Here is a 6,000-nt window from a genome sequence, read left to right as displayed (position 1 = left end):
GAGAAAAGGGTGCAGTGAAACGTTCAGGTCCAAAGCTTGAACAAATAAACAGAGCAAATAAAAAGTGGTTTTCTTGGTCCTCTGTGCACTCACTGGAAAGAAACTATCAAACTTTTGCACCCCACTGCTCCAAGATGCATTAAAAATCTTTCTCAGTTGAGAGCAAAATGTGTCAACCACCATTTCTATTCCAGCTCAATTTAAGGGGAAAGAAATCTATTTTTGTAAAAGGTGTCAGGAAAAAACCTTCAACTAAACATTTATTCATGCTCAAGAGTGCTCCTGTATTTCATGTTTAATGGATCAAATTTAGAGAGAATCCTGATGTCATAGCCATCTTTGACCCATGCTGTGTGTTGACAAAACACCTGCTTATGCAGCACTGTTTTTCTACTAACATAAGAATGTAACTTAATTTGGATCATCTCCCAGCAGTTTTGGTTTTCTCTATTCAGCAGCTAGAGGGTGTGAGTATGGGATTCTTGTAGTATCCTATCAATCAATTAAGCCAGTGAGCTCAGGACTTTACTAGGACACTACTGGGTGTTTCTGAAAGAGATGCACACTCCTGGCACTTGAAAACTTGAAAATCTGTGGTAGGCATGGGGATGGAAGTGGGGGAAGTCAGGAGCTGAATCCCTTCTGCAGAAATCAGCTTGCCTCGAAGTGAGAAGTTTCTTTATTGCTACTGCAGCACATGACTCTAGTCAGGATTATTGCAGAAACCTCACACAGTTCCTCACATAACTGTAATTACATGAGATGGCTGCACCCCTGATTAATTAGAAGCAACACACATATAATGGCCATGCTTTAATATTTGAGAAAAAGCTGAAAGTGAAGAGAAATGAAGGGAAGGAGGGAGAATATGACCTTTAAAAGATTAAAGAGAGTATTATATTGCCTCTATCAGCATGTGTTGAGCCAAAACCTGTTTCTTTTCAGATGCCTCTTTCCTTCTTTTACAGTAAAACACCAAAGCTGAGCACTTCTGAGTAACACTTTGTGCAAAACCAGGATATTAATTCTGAGCAATAAACTCTAATGTGAGTTCCTGCCTAAGAACACTGAAAAGACTTACACATTCTCATCTAACCTTTTCCTACAAACCTTTGGTAACATCAGAGAGTGAATATTTCAGTTTTAGCTTAATGCCCATCTGAAGGTTTACTTGATAAGAATGCTACACACATAATATTTTTCCCAGATATCAGCTTTTATTACGAAGCTAAAATAGTGAGCCAAATGTAAGGCACAGACCAGCAAAATACCTTTCTTGAGACTATAATAATACGTTAATTTCTTATTCATATGCATTCTTGTTGCCATCTAACTCTGAAAAAAAGGTGGGAGACCTCATTTGTACCATGTATTTCTTTCAGTTCAATCTTTCTCTGGAAATAAGATTTTGAAATAATTCTGTCTAATTGATTTTGTTTATAGCATGCTCACGACAAGGCATTCTGTACTATCAGATGTGTTTCATTGATTGACATTTTAAATGAGATGTGACAAATTTACAGTTATCTGAATGGTACATGCCAGCTGTCAGGGAATGAACTTCATTTGTCATTAAATCAGTCTGCTTCTAATGTTCAGGAAGACTGGGTGCGCTGGGTGTCACTGCCTGCAAAGAAGTATGTTTCAGACTCTAGTCATTAAACCACCCTAAAGCTGGGCTTTCAATTGACATGAGCATTTCCCAGCACAGAGTGGACCATAACCTCAATACGCAATGCTAAGAGTTCATGTTTAGGGATTACTCAGTGCTGTAGAAAAAAATTATATCATATTCTTATTTTGCATTCTTATTTTAACTCTTGTGTACTTCCTTATTTGGTTTCTCATTTTTAATTAATCTTTTTATTTTTATTGCCTGCTTCCCTTCTTCCTTTTTCCTTTCTTCTCATACTCAAAAGAAAATGACCCTGCCTTAAAGTCCCATGCACATGAGCAGCCACTTTAAAAAGAAACTCCAATGACACTGGCCTGCAGAATCTTACTGGAGGCAGAAAATGTTGCTTGCAAAAACTTTTTCCTGTCACCAGTGCACGGGGGACAACATCTTACTTGTTTTCAGAAGTACACTGTCTCTATTCTGCCTACCCTTTTCTTTTACTCTCCACCAAAATACCCACTTCTAGTGTATACCTGAAGTCCATACCCAGTGCCCATTCATTAAATAGTCAAATAAATGCCCTTAGCTTTACCACAGACCATCTCTAATGTTTGGGGTGAACTCCTCACCAAGGATTTGTCAAGGTGAGTTAGCTGAGACAGAGCACATCACCAACATGACATAATATCTGGAGATTCAGGCTACCTAATTTACAGCTATTTTTTTCTATCATATCGGATACACGGACATCTAGGCATCTGCAAAAGCACCTCCCCTAACTTACTTTATTCTTTTTGTTTAAATACTTATGCATTGTACTTAGGTTGTAGAGGTCTTTGGGGGAGGATTGTCTGCTCTGTAGTGCTCCCAGGTAACATTTTAAAGTAGATAGTAATGTAACTATGAAAATTAGTACTATCCTGGATCAAACCAGGACAATCTTTTATGGTTTTTTTGTTATTTACATTTTAAATATTTACTTTGACACAAAGCATACTACAACAGATCTTAGAACTGTTCATTGAGAACTAAAGCGACAGTGCAATTTAGAAAAAGAAATTCATCAGTACTATGACCAACAAATCTGAGTGCACCGTGGAACAGGCAGCCAGTGGAAAGCTTCTTACATCATCCAAGCATCAAATCTTGCAAATAGAAGTGTTTAAGTTGCATGGGATTTATAATCTGGAATTAGTGTTCAGAATTTTATATGGATTTCAAGAAAGCATTTGATACTGTATCAGCACAACAAGAAAGGCAGTAGTAAAAAGAGAGAAATATTGACTTAAATGCTAAGAAACACATCAGTAGAAGATGGTACAGTTCAGTTACACACTCTGCTTATTATATTGTATATTATGGCCTCCAATGAAGAAGCCAACACTAGTATACAGGAAAGCTTTTTATTGAAAAAATAAACTCCTGTTTTCTCATTCTGAGAAAATAAGACCCATGTTTTAGAAGTGGTGTGTCACCAGTTACTGTAAATCATTTTGGACAGCTGGCATAACAGGGAACTAAAGACAGATTTCCCTAACTCCAGGCTGGTGCCTTAACTTCTGAAATACCTTTTTTCTATTACAAGATGGGCATTAAGCCAGAAGGCAAAAAAGTGAAGAATGAGGCCACATTCTTAAGAAAGGTGAAAATTAAGAACTTTACTGCTAGTTAAGCTCTCACAAGGACAATTACACAGAACATACTAGTTTTATTTATTTTTCTTGTCTTATTTCTAGAACTGGTATTGCTCAACAACAGGTTTTTTGTTTCAGAACTTAGTATTCACAGAAGCACATAAGACATATTCAGCTATAAAATTATTATTATTAATAATAATAAATAATAATTTAAATAATAACAACAACAACCAGAAATTAAGAGAGATATTACCCTAAAATTAAGCTCTGCTACACAATATATATAGACTTTGATGACCATACACCACCAGTGCTGCTCAAGTGGACACACAGCCCACCTTCCCCACCCCCTAAAATCCTCACTTAATTAATTCTTATCATGTTTCATCATATTCATAGACAGCTCTGACAAGTATCAGTGGCAAATAAGCTTGCTCACATGATTCTGATTGCTCTCTTTGCTAATTTACATTCATTGTTTCGAATTAGCATGCTTTATTCTGCAGGCTAATTATTATAGCAAGTACCATTCAGACTTGTGGGGAAAGAAGTAGGGGGAGACACAAATTTAAGATTCTAATTTGCTACTTAAAATGGCAAGGAAGCAATTAGACAAAATAAAGAGAAAAAACTTCATCCGGTAATCTCATAGCTTTTCTTCAGTTTCAAAAAATAAAGAGAGATGGAAAACTGAAGTAGCAAGTAGAGCCACAAGAACTGATTAGAGAGAGTTAATCTTTACAGTGATAATTCATAAAGCTTGCGTGAAGCAGAGATGACTCAGACTGATATCCAGTGGCAGGCTGTTGGCTGGATCACTTGCACATTTTCACCAGTATTAAGGGAGGATCTTTCTGACCTGGAAAGAAACTAGCAAAACCTGACAAAAGAATGCTGTCTGCTTAACCCATTATGCCACTAGTAATGGTGATGAAAGATGCAAAGAGAGAGTGACAACCCCTGAATAAGTCTGTAAGTACTTCCATTTAAAGATGTTGCAGCTTCTAAGGCACAGTGGAAATGGTTTTGAAATGAGTGACATCGCATACATCTGGCACAACAAGCACAGCATTAGCCAGACAGAGAAGCTTAAACTCTGAAAATGTCAATTTTCAGATTAAAAAGGGTTACAGACTTTAATGTCAGTGATTTATTCAGATAACACTCATGAACATTAGAAGGGTGTAAGTTGTGCTCATAATTTCCCATGCTTCAAGAATGACAAGAATATTCCTCAGAGTCTGCTGAATAGAGAGATCAGAAGCAGATGGAAAATCAAATTTTGCTGAAAACCAGAAGGTTCCAATCTCATCAACAGAACCTATAATATAGGTTTGAGCACTACCAAAGTAAGAAAGACTATGAACAAAACCTTAGTAACAAAATCCACCAGCAGGTGTGCATCTCAGCTGCAAATAGCTGGTTCATATTCCTCATCATCTGTGCTCCGTGGCTTTCTCTACACTTAAGTTTATGAAGCTTGCTGCTGACAACTAAAATAATGGTAGGCATCTGCAAGGCAGGATTACACTGGGGTGTGTGATGGTGCAGTGCAGAGGGTTACATAGCATAGGTCAGGATGAACCCTGAAAGTTAACAACAAAACACGGGAACAAAAGGTAATGAACAGGTGTAATTTCTACGCTCATTTGTGAACAAGCTATGCTCAGCATGACTAGTACTATGTTCAGAGACCTCCAAATCTGAGATAAACAGAGGATCCTTGGGGAAGGTCAGTTCTTTAAGATCATTCTGGCAAAGGTAAGGGAAGTAACTCTACTGCAGAGACTGTTCACACTCCTCTCATGTGATATTTACCCACCCCAGAATACAATCATGCTTTGAGTATTACAGATGTCAAGAGCTCTGTGCTGTAATCACTCCTAGAAACTCTCATGTTCCTTTGTCTATTCCAAAAACACCTTCAACTGGAGGTGCTACCCAGACCAACTTCCAAATTCTCTTAGGACATTCTGTCTGAAATGGACCAACAAGGAAGCAGCAGATTGGAAAACCACCTTTGAGCAATCAACCAGCTACAAAATGCTGCCTGTAGTAAAAATACAGCAATTGAGTAATAGAATAATTTCGACCTTTCAGATCATAAAGTACAACCTTTAACCTAGCACACTGCTAAGTCCACCAATAAACCGTGTCCCTAAGCACCGCATCTACACATCTTTTAAATACCTCAGGGGCAGTGAATCAACCACTTCTCTAAGCAGCCTGTTGCAGTGCTTGACAGCCCTTTTGGTGAAGAATTTTTTTCCTAATATCCAATCTAAACCTCCCCTGGCACAACTTGAGGCCATTTCCTCTTGTTCTATCACTTGTTACTGGGTAGAAGGGACTGATCTCCACCTCGCTACAATCTCCTTTGAGGTGGTTGTAGAGAGTGATAAGGTCTCCCTTCAGCCTCCATTTCTCCAGGCTAAACAACCCCAGTTCCCTCAGATGCTACTCATAGGTCTCATGTTCTAACCCCTTCACCAGCTTCATTGCCTTTTGGATATGCTTATTTGGATTCTTTGGAAACACTGAACTGTTTAAAGGAAGCATCACCCCAGATTAATCTATGCAGAGAGACTGCTTTACTCATGCTGAAATCACTTCATCAATTGATGCCAATTGAAGTGGCTACATTTCAAGGCCCTCTTCTTGAAAGTCAGCTTGGGTTAGGTTCCTTCTGTCAGCGCTGAGCCTTTTTTTACTCTTGTGAGTGATCAGTCAAATTTTGCTACACAT

Source organism: Apus apus, chromosome 3 (genome assembly GCF_020740795.1).
Source record: "Apus apus isolate bApuApu2 chromosome 3, bApuApu2.pri.cur, whole genome shotgun sequence".
Classification (NCBI taxonomy): Eukaryota; Metazoa; Chordata; class Aves; order Apodiformes; family Apodidae; genus Apus; species Apus apus.
The sequence above is the reverse complement of the archived record's forward strand: the minus strand, read 5'-3'. Positions refer to the sequence as shown.